Raw genomic sequence first — 14,562 nt, forward strand, 5'->3', positions numbered from 1 at the left:
AATGGTTGAATATTCTCCCATTACTTCACTAAGGTATTTTTTAAATTAATAATTTCTAATCATTAGAATAGCAAAAGGGCTAAATTATCTAAAAAATAAAATTTTTCACAAATTGTTTTACCTTTCACAAAATATATTATTATAGTTCAGAAGTGCTGAAATGTAATGCAGAGTCACTCATAACTCACAAATGAAAGAGCTCTTTGAAACAAAAAAGACCACAAGTGTATCTTTTCATTTGACAATGATTGTAGCCAAACAATACAGATATAGCATAAAAATATATTTCATTTGCTACAAAACTTAAATTTATTTTTCCATAGTGATCATTTACAACTACACATTTCTCCCAACAGTGAACCAGTTTTTTCATGAATGAGAAAACACCATACCTTAATCCAAAACCTCACTGCAGCCTTCAGTTCATTATTATAAATGCAAAAAGAAAGAAATTATAGAGTGCCAAATCTACTGAGTAAGAAAGGCATGGAATAGGTTCAAATTTCAACTTGACAAGAGCCTTGGTGGTTGCACGGGATATGTGTGGGTGAGTATTATAATTTTAAGAGAATTATCAGGCTCCATGGTTTGTCAAATACCATACATATACACTAAGTAATTTAGAAACACCACAAGAAGGTAGAAGAAACACCTTTTGATGCTTCTCATCAAGTCACAGAAACTGACTGATTGCAAGATTCATCTTATGAAATGGATAGTTACATGCAAGTTGGGAAAATTTTAAGGTCAGGCATTTTATTTTTCACAATAGAAAATTTTTTTTGACTAATTTTAATGTTTAAAATGAATTTTCTTTTACCAATTGTCAGAAAATTTCATTATAGAGCACTGTTTATAATGTTAAATGTGTTATTAAAATTAGAATACAATTTATTACGAGTGATGATTTATTTTGTTTGAAAATTACATAATGAAGTATTTGCTTTATATTTTGTGATAAAATGGCATAAAGTGCATTGAAGTGGTAAAAGTAGAAAAGGTTTTTGAAGAGAATATTATGTCAATACAAAGGGCTTGTGGGTTGTATAGATGGTTCCAAGAAGATCAGAAAGACGAAAAATAAAAGGGCACTGTAATCAATAATTGTTGTATCATTATTAGAGAAGTTGCTGAAGAGGTGGGAATCTCTTATAGCTCATGAGAAAGTATTTTAACTGACATTCTGGATGAGAAATGAGTAGCAGCAAAATCTATTCTAAAATTTCCATTTTCAAAAAATAGACATTGGAAAAACATCACAGAACAATTGTTAGCCGACTCATTTGGACGATAACTAAGAATTATTCAAATGTGTCAAAACACCATAGCTGTATAGTTATGACTTTGAAATAAAGATGTAATCATCCCAATGGAAGCTTCCTGAAGAACAAAGACACAGAGAAAAATACAAGTTAGATCAAACTGTAAGGCTTTTCTTACTACTTTTTTATATTATGACGGTGTTGTCCATTTTGAATTCTTAGAAGGTAAGTCAGCAAACTATTAATTAGCAGTTTTATATCATTTATGTGGGATGCTAGCCTGCAGGATTTTATTTTTACATGACAATGGTCACACAAAGCAAATCAGACTGAGACTATTAGAAAAAATTTTCAATCATGCACCCTATCCCTGATTTATCTCCCAGCAATTATTTTCCTTTTCTACACCTTAATGTGGCTTGCATCAAAATGATTTGACAATGACGACAAATTGAAGTCACTGGTGACTAAATTTCTTGAAGAGGGAATGAAGAACCTAGTGAAATGCTAAGAAAAATGTGATGAAGTTGAAGGAAGCTATGTAGAAAAGTAGTAAATAAATGTAGTTTTTGTGTATAAGTAATAAGGTTTGTTCATACATATTTTTAAGTTTTGTTTTTATTTCAAATGAACTATACTATAAAAATATGCCTCATATTTCCATTTCATCTCACTAATTACTAGCTTTAACCTATCCATTTCTTGTTTTACATTATGCAGCCTACCTCTTTTATTTAAATTACTACAATTCCAAGCACTGACTGAAAGAATGTCATGATTATATTTTTATATATCTCATATTTATTTTATATTTTTATCATACCTCCTCATGAGCAGTCATCTAGAGATCCGACGACAGTAGTAATCAACTCCCATAATGTTTTATCCAAGAAGAAACAGTCATAATTGATTAAGAAGAGAATAAGTCTCTTCATCATCACAAATTAGCCTGTGAATTTCAGACGCAGAACTGTTTTTTGGCATCAAAAATTGTATTACTTCTCATACTTCACATTTGGCAGAATTACAAATTGTAGCACTTATTATAAATAAACGGATATAAACAATTAATAAGAAAATTACTAAACTATTGTTGCTAACAACTGACTACTGATTGAAATAACTGAGCTACCACAAACACATCTGTTCACATCACGTAACACAGCCAACAAATTCAAAAAAGACCTTAGTTGAAAAATATCCACATATTACAAGGTTTTTGGCCAGGGAGGATAATCTCCACAAAATCCTTAAATGAAAATGGAGGATTAACCATAACAATAAATAAGAAAATAGGACAAAGAATCTGTTATTTCAAACAATACAGCGAAAGAATTATTTCTGTCAAAATTGAGATTCTTAGCCTACTACTGCTACTACTAGTACAGGTTTTTACACCAACCTCTTCAGCAGATAAAAAGTTAAATGAAGAAACAGATGTTCTAATCAAACATGTAAAAAATGATGATAATTTAAGGTACTTTTATCGAATACCAGCACCACTGAATATGTATTTAAATACTTAATTTTATAAATTAGGTACTTCTAACAAACTTTACTTTTAACAATGTAGGAATGCTATTAAGTTTCTCTAACAAACTTAATTACTGATTCCCAGGAACCAGGACATTTCACAATGGATATGCTATGCATCTTTACAAAATGTAAAATTGTCTTTAAATGTAGCTATACAGTGTTGTATGGCATTGAATGTTTGTGGGGGAACTGAAATAATGAGTAGTAAAAAGCATAAGAGAACTGCCAGGGACCAAGTGGAATACTACTTCGCAAAATTCATGTGGCACCACATGATAGGGGGCGAAAACTCATTTCAGAAAATATTCAATGTAATAAGGCATCTGTCCAATGGAGGTCACAGTTAGCAATCATTAAGTTAATTTTCTGTGATTTTTAAATTAAAATAATGTAGCAGTCTGTTAATTAACAATGAATAAAGAAATTTGTCTGAAAAAGTCACAAATTAGAAAGGGACAAAGAGTAGCGTTGGTTATTTGATAAAGGTACCTAACTTAATTGTAATAGCAGACTGAAATGCATAGCACATGAGGGATATAAAGGAAAAGTGATTGCCTATTACACACTAGACATGACATGTAAGAGCAACTAAACTTTTAGAATTATGTATTAAATTTAGCTAAAGACTGTAAACACATTTAAAAATTATAAAAGAAAGTATGCACAAGTGAAACCAAGAGATTTAAGAAAAAAATCAGATTGATTATACAATGGCTAAACAGAGATTTCAAGACCACATTATGGACTGCAAAACATAAACAGAAATCACTGATTTTGACCACAATTAAATAATGACGAAATTTAAATTTAAGAGATTTGAGAAAAAATAATAAAACAAAGTGGGATGAAGATGGTTCGAAGAAAATTATCTAATGTTAAAATCTGAACAAATCACACGCCAAAAATTAGATACAATAAAGACTTGTTTTCAACAAGTGGGTAAAGAAAAAAAAAATAGGGCAGGAAAGGAGACACACATAAAAACGTAACGGTGTAAAAAAACCACAGATAGCAAGAAACAAAAACATATAATGATGAATGAACAGAGTATTAAAACGCAAGAGAATAAATAAGCAGAAAATTAAACAGACATATACAAAAGAAGAATATGATTATTGGGAAGAGAGACAAGCAGTATAAAGAAAAAATAAGAGAAGAGATTAGGGGAATAAAGGAATGGAAATGAAAACACTTTTGGTACAGTAAGAGAAAAACAAGCAAAAAGTGGTATGCTTACTGAAACCGGTGAAGAGTTTGCTTTCCCCAGAATTACATACTGATTTTGCTGCTCTGGGTGTTGTTGAAGCTGATTGGGAGGGGTTTTTTTTTTTAGTGGCTCCGGCGATACCTGGAGACGGAGATTCGGCCTTTGAGAGGGCAACTCAACGACCCTTCAACTGGTATGACTGGTGGACAGCCTTGTCAGCGGCCGTTTTCCTAGATGTGGCCAAAGCCTTTGATAAAGTCTGACATTATGGCCTACTATACAAGTGTTGGGCTAAGACAATGATCCCCAACCATCATGTCACGCTGCTTAAATCTTATCTAATGAAGAGACAATTCGAAGTACATGTGGGGAGATCCATATCCATCATCTGGGTGACAGCCGCCAGAGATCCCCAGGGGATCATGTTCTATCCCGCCTGTATACTATATACACAAACAAAATGCCATGTTTGGAGGGGGTCCTCTTCACTGATGACACATCTTTTTACTACTAATTCTGAAATGTGTTTTACATGGTAGAGAGACTTCAACAACAGCTGGATTTAGTGGAGCAGTGGCTTGATAGGTGAAGAATCAGCGTCAACAGGGAGAAACTTATGGTGTTGTTTACATACAAGCGGCGTGCCCCAGCCAGACAATTGGAGGTATCTGGGAAGAAAATTCCCTTTGGAATAAAGGTCAAGTATTTGGAAGTGGTCCTGGATAAACAACATACCTTAGGCAAACATGTAAAGAATATGACCTAGAGGTCACCCTCTGGTTTAACACACATTATTTTGCATTAGCTCCTTTCTGTTCCAGAAAGAGCTAACAACAATGAATATATGGAAAAACTTCAAAGAGTTGAAAAATTACTCATAAAGTACTACAAGTGGAAGATGAAATTGATGATTTCAGAGACTTCATGCTGTGATCTAAATTTGATAAGAGTAGACATTTTTTTAGTGCTATTAAGGTAGTAGCAAATGATGCTATACCATTTGAACTATTATGCTACGTGGTCGAAGTACAACTGAATAAGCTTTACATTTCAGCAGGCAAAGTGAATGAGAATGGGAAAACCTAAAACTTCTTCATTAATGAGGGGAGCACTGTTTTTGTTATATTCTTCTGTTTTTACTAATTTACTGGTCATATTGTGTTTATAATAACAGTGAAATTAGTATGCTTTTATACTAATTTTGAAAGACAGGTTGAAATGTCACATTCAGTCTTATATAAGCTATTGTCATGATTACTTTACACCTTTAAAATGGCCTACTGAAAAACATAATGAAATTGTAGGATTTGCCAACAACTAAGGAGACTTCAACAAACTTTCTCCAGGAACGCAGGATTCTGTCAGAGGGTTTCTATCAGGATTCTATCACAATAACCATAAAACTCCATAAACTGTAATTTGGCAAAAGGGTCCAGTGGTTTCGTAATTTACATAACTGCCATACAAAAGTAAGCATCTGAGGCTGTAATTGGTTTGAAAATTCCTTCATATCATAAGTTATGGATGTAGTTTCATTTATGATTGGAGTGAAGAAATTGAATCAGTGAAATATGAACAACAATTTAAATTCAACAGTACAACTGTAATTAATTGGAATAATTACAAGTGTGATGTATGCATTGAATTACTCAAGAAGTGTGAATTTGTTATGATCGGTGGTGAAGGGTGTGTAGATATGTTATAATCAGTGGTGAAGAAGTATTTGTACCTGATGCATGTTCTACAGCAATGGATTTTGGTTGAAGTATGTAGTGAAATAAAGGATTAATTTTTGGAATCCTTCCTCGACAGGTCCCTTTCAACAATAACCAACACGATAAAACACAATGTGAGACAGGGGTCAATTATCTACTTGGACTCTGGCGATTGTAATACACTGCAATAATACATGATGTTGGGTTCCATAACCACTTTAACGGATGGTGAAATAAGAAACTCTATTATAAGGTGAGACATCACCTAAGCTTAGCAAAGTTCCAATGGCAATATAAGGTGACTAGCAACAGATTCAATGTGATTACTTAGGCAAAAATCCTGATCCCCCCCCCCCCCAAATTAATCTATGATGTAAGTATCAGAAGAAATCATATTTCACGTTAAATAATAGAAACACACAACAAATTAACAAATCCTGATAAAAAAGTGGCCCCTTGTTAAATTAATGAGTACCAAAAAGTTTCACAGGTGTAAAAAATTCTAATCTCACCATACTAAAGAAAATAGAAGTAGATAAATGTAAGAATTGTTACTGCACTATCAGTTTAACATCTCATCCATAAAACAATATTTACAAGCATATTAATACAATTCATCTGTAAACAGGCTCTGATTCAGAAAGGAGAAAGAAAGGAAATATTCAGAGGACATAGTATACAAACTAAAGCGAAAATTTTATGGACTTAATTACAAAAAATTCTTTAAAATATATGAGAAATGTAACAATTTATGGTACTACAATCTGAAGAATGTAGAAAAGAGAAGTAAAAAGAATATTAGTAGTGGGTACAGAAGAATGTTGAAAATTTGGATAGATTTATCAAATAAAATATGATGAAATCTTATGACAAACAGGAGATAATACAAGTTCCTTGATCTTGAGACCAGAAATCTTGTAAAGATGAAATAGTTTGGCGTATCATAGGTTAAGACATAAAAGTTTGGCTACACTATTTAAGTAATAACAAAGCGATACATGAAGTAAAAAATACTCAACAAGACAAAAATTGTAATCCTGAAAACAAATATTGAGAACATATGACATAATAATTATGTTAACAGAAAGGAATGAAGAATAACATCAAACGAGTAACCTGCTAACAAAAAAATAATAATAATAAAAATAATTCCATTTCACTGTTATGAAAAATTAATAAATTTTCTACTTTATGATTCTACTAGAATCACATTTTCCTTTTTCTTTCGGGCAAATGGTGAATCACTTTCTTTTGGTATCTGTAGATAAGTACACATACTTACTCCAAACATGATTGATATGGGACTAATATATGTATTATCAAATGATTTGAATAGTTAATTGACAAAACTCTTAATTTTACAACAGTAAATTCATACTTAATAATATATGTACAGTATAAGGGGTATTTCTGAACAATTACTAGATCAAATTCAAATTTTTCATACTTTAATATACTGTAGCACATATGCTTGGTGTCAGGACAACACAAATCTAAATATCAGAAAGCACTACAAAGGTTAAACGTGCAAGGTTAAAGTCCACACCACTTTATCAGTACTCTAGTCAGTTAGCAATCACTTTTGTAAGTTATAGTGACTTGTTCAGATGTTAATCCATTCTGTGGAGAGAGGTTAGGGTTAGATTTAAGGTTACAGTAAGAATTTTATGGAGAAAAAATAAATCATAAGCTAACCTTAATAGTTGTCAAGAGTTGGCCATTAAAGAAGACGGATGGCACTCTTTGTAAGGCGATATCTATCATACACATGAATAATAGCATGGAAGATGTAGAGTAGTCTCTCACTGTAACAGCTTCATTTCTGTTTAAACATAAAATCAGGCAAATGTTCAATGGGGTGGTTTTAAGTATTGCCATACCTTTGCAATTTATCCATAACCTATCTCTACAAAAGCCTATCTTAACTCACAAAACTGATAGCTAATTGAATGGAGCACACACTTTAAACTTGTGGCAGGTCATCCACTGTCAAAACCTGCTTTCAAAAAATTAAATTTAGTGTTTAACTGACCCAATGCAAACCTACTGATGTATATATTAAAGAATGAACAAGATGGAATTTGTTCAAGTAATTGCTCATATCGTTTAAGAAAAAAATACAAAACATGGATAAAACTTAACAAAAATGATTTTAAATTTTCAACTGGGAACCAATTCTTCAGTACTCTTAACAGTGGGTAAACACTGATTTACAACAACTGTATAATATGGCACTTTTTATAAAATCGTGAAAGAAAGAATATTTATTATAAATGTTAACAAGTTTCAATACCTAAAGTAGGTGGCAGTTGCCCACTTTAAGTGGTACCAGTTTGAAAAATTCTTTTGGAACCTTCTCATCAGATGTTTTTCTCTTAGATATCATTTCAGATGTTTTTCTCTCAGATGGTACAAGTAAATGGTGTTATAGAGGAAGAAGAGGAAGTTGAGGAGGATGAAATGGGAGAAAATATACTGAGATCTGAATTTAAGAGAGCATTAAAAGATTTAAATGGCAGAAAGGCTCCTGGAATAGCCGGAATACCTGTAGAGTTAGTGCACAGTGCAGGTGAGGAAGCGATTGATAGATTATACAAACTGGTGTGTAATATTTATGAAAAAGGGGAATTTCCGTCAGACTTCAAAAAAAGTGTTATAGTCATGATACCAAAGAACGCAGGGGCAGATAAATGTGAAGAATACAGAACAATTAGTTTAACTAGTCATGCATCAAAAATCTTAACTAGAATTCTATACAGAAGAATTGAGAGGAGAGTGGAAGAAGTGTTAGGAGAAGACCAATTTGGTTTCAGGAAAAGTATAGGAACAAGGGAAGCAATTTTAGGCCTCACATTAATAGTAGAAGGAAGATTAAAGAAAAACAAACCAACATACTTGGCGTTTATAGACCTAGAAAAGGCATTCGATAACGTAGACTGGAATAAAATGTTCAGCATTTAAAAAAATTAGGGTTCAAATACAGAGATAGAAGAACAATTGCTAACATGTACAGGAACCAAACAGCAACAGTAACAATTGAAGAACATAAGAAAGAAGCCGTAATAAGAAAGGGAGTCCGACAAGGATGTTTCCTATCTCCGTTACTTTTTAATTTTTACATGGAACTAGCAGTTAATGATGTTAAAGAACAATTTAGATTCGGAGTAACAGTACAAGGTGAAAAGATAAAGATGCTACGATTTGCTGATGATATAGTAATTCTAGCCGAGAGTAAAAAGTTGTTAGAAGAAACAATGAATGGCATAGATGAAGTCCTACGCAAGAACTATCGCATGAAAATAAACAAGAACAAAACAAAAGGAATGAAATGTAGTAGAAATAACAAAGATGGACCACTGAATGTGAAAATAGGAGGAGAAAAGATTATGGAGGTAAAAGAATTTTGTTATTTGGGAAGTAGAATTACTAAAGATGGACGAAGCAGGAGCGATATAAAATGCCGAATAGCACAAGCTAAACGAGCCTTCAGTAAGAAATATAATTTGTTTACATCAAAAATTAATTTAAATGTCAGGAAAAGATTTTTGAAAGTGTATGTTTGGAGTGTCGCTTTATATGGAAGTGAAACTTGGACAATCGGAGTATCTGAGAAGAAAAGATTAGAAGCTTTTGAAATATAGCTATATAGATTATAGCTTTTGGTGCTATAGGAGAATGTTAAAAATCAGATGGGTAGATAAAGTGACAAATGAAGAGGTATTGCGGCAAATAGATGAAGAAAGAAGCATTTGGAAAAATATAGTTAAAAGAAGAGACAGACTTATAGGCCACATACTAAGGCATCCTGGAATAGTCGCTTTAATATTGGAAGGACAGGTAGGAGGGAAAAATTGTGTAGGCAGGCCACGTTTGGAATATGTAAAACAAATTGTTAGCGATGTAGGATGTAGAGGGTATACTGAAATGAAACGACTAGCACTAGATAGGGAATCTTGGAGAGCTGCATCAAACCAGTCAAATGACTGAAGACAAAAAAAATAAAAGAGGTACAAGTAGGTTATGATACTATAACTACAAACACAATTAATTTAAGTAATATTATGGAATTAAGTACAATTAATTTTAATTCGCACATAAAAACATAGCAATACAGCGATCACTCCATTACTATCATTAAAAAAAAACTACTCATCGATTCGCTAATAGGTAAAAATATTATAAATGTACTATACATGTGGTGTAAGTAAACAATACTGAAAAACCACTCACGATGATCAATTTAATTTGTAGGACAAAACAAATGTAGAGATTAACAAGCGATATCCTAGATATAGCCCACCTTGAAAGAACAATCGATCACAAATTTATGTAGTCAATAAAATCAATCTACTTTTATATTACATTAAGGTTTTCTTTTACGTTAATTAAATGCTGTCATACAAATGTACAAGAAGTCTTTTGTTTGAAATATTCACTAAAATTTGTACTCTTACAGAAATATTTTTCAAAAGTAACCTCAAACTTAAAAGTACAACGAACAGTCACGGTAGCGAATAGAAGCAAAAGACCTAATAGTAAACAATAGAAAAAATCGCTAATATTCAAAAAATACATTTTCACTGTAGATCAATATTCAACCAAAATCGTCTTTCCATATTATGTTAAGTTAGAACTTGCACTCTCATGTAATTTAATAAAAATATTCAAGTATTATTTTTGAGAAGATACTTTTTTTTATGTATTTTTTTTTTTTATTAATAAAAAATTAAAAAATACGATTGCTTTTGGATTTGAGCTTTCATTATTTTGTAAATTGTTTGCGTGAAAATTAGTCTGCATACAAAACATATATTATTTTAATTATAATGATATAAGGTTTTCTCTATGTAATTTCAATCGTTATTTCTACGCTGTAGATTCTAGGCTGTTAGCCTACAATCGTTATTTCTTTGTCATTAGTTCGTCAGCATCCTGCAAGTGGGTGCTGGAATAGATCTTATTCTCCAGAAATTACTTTTAAAACGATATTTTCTTTCGAACTGATACTATAAATGATTCATAATTTGTGTGTAAATTCACGTCAACGTTATTCACTAGAGTAATTTATAATGTAAATGTATAAAACATTTATCTTGCCGAATAAAATGTTAGTTGAAATCATTTTAAAATCTTTAAAAAAAATGTCTGAATTAAAATAGATCACTGACGCCGTAGTGTACAAAGTGTGGAAAGATAAATTTTCGCGAATTTGGTTAGGAACGGTTCATTACAAGTTCGGCTGTCAAGTCTACGTAATTTTGAACCTACGTAAGTATTAATTACACCTTCATTGATAGAAAAACAAAAAATTAAAATAACTTTATTTCACGATTACATTATTTGATAGCTAACAGTGATAATGAGGTAATTCCGAAAACATTTAGGTTGGTTGTCAATTGTTTGTTTTTATATATTAGCCTGTCAGAACTTTTTAAATTATATTTCATTTTGAATACTAGTTGCACTTATGTAATATAACAAATTATTTGAATAATTGTTAATAATTAACTTTGTTATATAACAATAGTATTTGTAATATATTAAGCTAATTAAAAAAAAAAAAGAACAAGAAGATAGGGAGGAGAGTGGAGTATTTCAAGACGCATAGCGATAGAATCATTGTAATAAGGATAAAATCAAAACCTAAACCGACAACGATTGTTAACGTCTATATGCCTACAAGCGCCCATGATGATGATGAGGTAGAGTGTGTATACGAAGAGATTGATGAAGCAATTAAACACGTAAAAGGAGATGAAAATTTAATAATAGTTGGAGATTGGAATGCAAGCATTGGAAAAGGCAAGGAAGGAAATATAGTGGGTGAATACGGGCTGGGCAAAAGGAATGAAAGAGGGGACCGACTTATAGAGTTTTGCACAAAGTATAATTTAGTAATTGCCAACACCCAATTTAAAAATCATAATAGAAGAATATACACTTGGAAAAAGCCAGACGATACTGCAAGGTATCAGATAGATTATATCATGGTTAAACAAAGATTTAGAAATAAACTCGTTGACTGCAAAACTTACCCTGGAGCAGACATTGATAGCGACCATAATTTGGTGATAATAAAATGTAGATTGGGGTTTAAAAACCTGAAGAAAAGGTGTCAGATGAATCTGTGGAATTTAGAGAAGCTTGAGGAAGAGGAGGTAAAGAAGATTTTTGAGGAGGACATCGCAAGAGGTCTGAGTAAAAAAGATAAGGTAGAAAATGTAGAAGAAGAATGGGAGAATGTTAAAAAGGAAATTCTTAAATCAGCAGAAGCAAACTTAGGCGGAATAAAGAGAACTGGTAGAAAACCTTGGGTTTCAGACGATATATTGCAGCTGATGGATGAACGTAGAAAATATAAGAATGATAGTGATGTAGAAAGTAAAAGGAACTATTGGCAATTAAGAAATGCTATAAACAGGAAGTGCAAACTGGCGAAAGAAGAGTGGATTAAAGAAAAGTGTTCAGAAGTGGAAAGAGAAATGAACATTGGTAAAATAGACGGAGCATACAGGAAAGTTAAGGAAAATTTTGGGGTACATAAATTAAAATCTAATAATGTGTTAAACAAAGATGGTACACCAATATATAATACGAAAGGTAAAGTCGATAGATGGGTGGATTATATTGAAGAGTTATACGGAGAAAATGGTGTTATAGAGGAAGAAGAGGAGGATGAAATGGGAGAAACAATACTGAGATCTGAATTTAAGAGAGCATTAAAAAATTTAAATGGCTGAAAGGCTCCTGGAATAGACGGAATACCTGTAGAGTTACTGTGCAGTGCAGGTGAGGAAGCGATTGATAGATTATACAAACTGGTGTGTAATATTTATGAAAAAGGGGAATTTTCGTCAGACTTCAAAAAAAGTGTTATAGTCATGATACCAAAGAACGCAGGGGCAGATAAATGTGAAGAATACAGAACAATTAGTTTAACTAGTCATGCATCAAAGATCTTAACTAGAATTCTATACAGAAGAATTGAGAGGAGAGTGGAAGAAGTGTTAGGAGAAGACCAATTTGGTTTCAGGAAAAGTATAGGGACAAGGGAAGCAATTTTAGGCCTCACATTAATAGTAGAAGGAAGATTAAAGAAAAACAAACCAACATACTTGGCGTTTATAGACCTAGAAAAGGCATTCGATAACGTAGACTGGAATAAAATGTTCAGCATTTAAAAAAAATTAGGGTTCAAATACAGAGATAGAAGAACAATTGCTAACATGTACAGGAACCAAACAGCAACAGTAACAATTGAAGAACATAAGAAAGAAGCCGTAATAAGAAAGGGAGTCCGACAAGGATGTTCCCTATATCCGTTACTTTTTAATTTTTACATGGAACTAGCAGTTAATGATGTTAAAGAACAATTTAGATTCGGAGTAACAGTACAAGGTGAAAAGATAAAGATGCTACGATTTGCTGATGATATAGTAATTCTAGCCGAGAGTAAAAAAGAGTTAGAAGAAACAATGAACGGCATAGATGAAGTCCTACGCAAGAACTATCGCATGAAAATAAACAAGAACAAAACAAAAGGAATGAAATGTAGTAGAAATAACAAAGATGGACCACTGAATGTGAAAATAGGAGGAAAAAAGATTATGGAGGTAGAAGAATTTTGTTATTTGGGAAGTAGAATTACTAAAGATGGACGAAGCAGGAGCGATATAAAATGCCGAATAGCACAAGCTAAACGAGCCTTCAGTAAGAAATATAATTTGTTTACATCAAAAATTAATTTAAATGTCAGGAAAAGATTTTTGAAAGTGTATGTTTGGAGTGTCGCTTTATATGGAAGTGAAACTTGGACAATCGGAGTATCTGAGAAGAAAAGATTAGAAGCTTTTGAAATGTGGTGCTATAGGAGAATGTTAAAATTCAGATGGGTGGATAAAGTGACAAATGAAGAGGTATTGCGGCAAATAGATGAAGAAAGAAGCATTTGGAAAAATATAGTTAAAAGAAGAGACAGACTTATAGGCCACATACTAAAGCATCCTGGAATAGTCGCTTTAATATTGGAAGGACAGGTAGAAGGGAAAAATTTGTTTAGACAGGCTACGTTTGGAATATGTAAAACAAATTGTTAGGGATGTAGGATGTAGAGGGTATACTGAAATTAAACGAGTAGCACTAGATAAGGTATCTTGGAGAGCTGCATCAAACCAGTCAAATGACTGAAGACAAAAAAAAAAAAAAATTAAAAAAAAAATACTCAAAAGAAATCATTAACCTACTTGAAATACTGTCTCTAATGTGAAACTGTCTTACTCTTAGAATAATTATTAATTAAAACTAGAAACATTAGTAGTGACCAATTGAAGGTAGGTACTGTTTAACTTCACCTTTAGGCACTTATTTATGATTCTACTACAGTCAAACATATTTTGCAGTTCTATGAAATTTTGAAGTAACATTCCATGAATAAAACAAACTAAAACACACTTGCTAAGTTTTTTATTTTATGCTACCTTCAGAATTACATCCAGTTGTAAACAGTGAATGTTGGAAATAATGGCCAAAATACCAATAACAGCCTTTACAATAATTGACAATTGATCATTTGATAAAAAAGAGACAATTCTTTTATTCTAAAAGCCTGCCCAAACTGTGACCCAAGGTTGTGTCAACTGTTCGTCAGTTGTTATATGCAGTTTTTCTGTTTAATAACAAGCACAATTGTGGCTATTTAAAGTTTGTCTTGTTGCACCAAAAAATTGTTCAAATAAGGGCTATCACCTTCTTGTTCCTCATTTAAAATTAAGAGGCAGAATTGTAAATGATAATTTGTATTAAATCTGTCATTAATCTGATACATTTTCAAATCTAAATGTTG

General features: G+C 32.0%; 1 protein-coding gene across 1 annotated transcript in view; it reads right to left on the reverse strand.

Annotated features, from left to right (window-relative positions):
- Positions 1–10,374, reverse strand: part of LOC142317649 (uncharacterized) — a 71,611-nt gene extending 61,237 nt beyond the window's left edge. Inside the window, exons 1-2 of the mRNA XM_075354205.1 lie at positions 10,021–10,374; positions 7,416–7,542 (exon numbers count right to left, since the gene is read on the reverse strand). The gene's annotated coding sequence lies outside the window, so the exon portion shown is untranslated. The remainder of the gene's footprint in view (positions 1–7,415; positions 7,543–10,020) is intronic.
- Between the last annotated feature and the right edge of the window lie 4,188 nt (positions 10,375–14,562).

This window comes from Lycorma delicatula, chromosome 1 (genome assembly GCF_047948215.1).
Source record: "Lycorma delicatula isolate Av1 chromosome 1, ASM4794821v1, whole genome shotgun sequence".
Classification (NCBI taxonomy): Eukaryota; Metazoa; Arthropoda; class Insecta; order Hemiptera; family Fulgoridae; genus Lycorma; species Lycorma delicatula.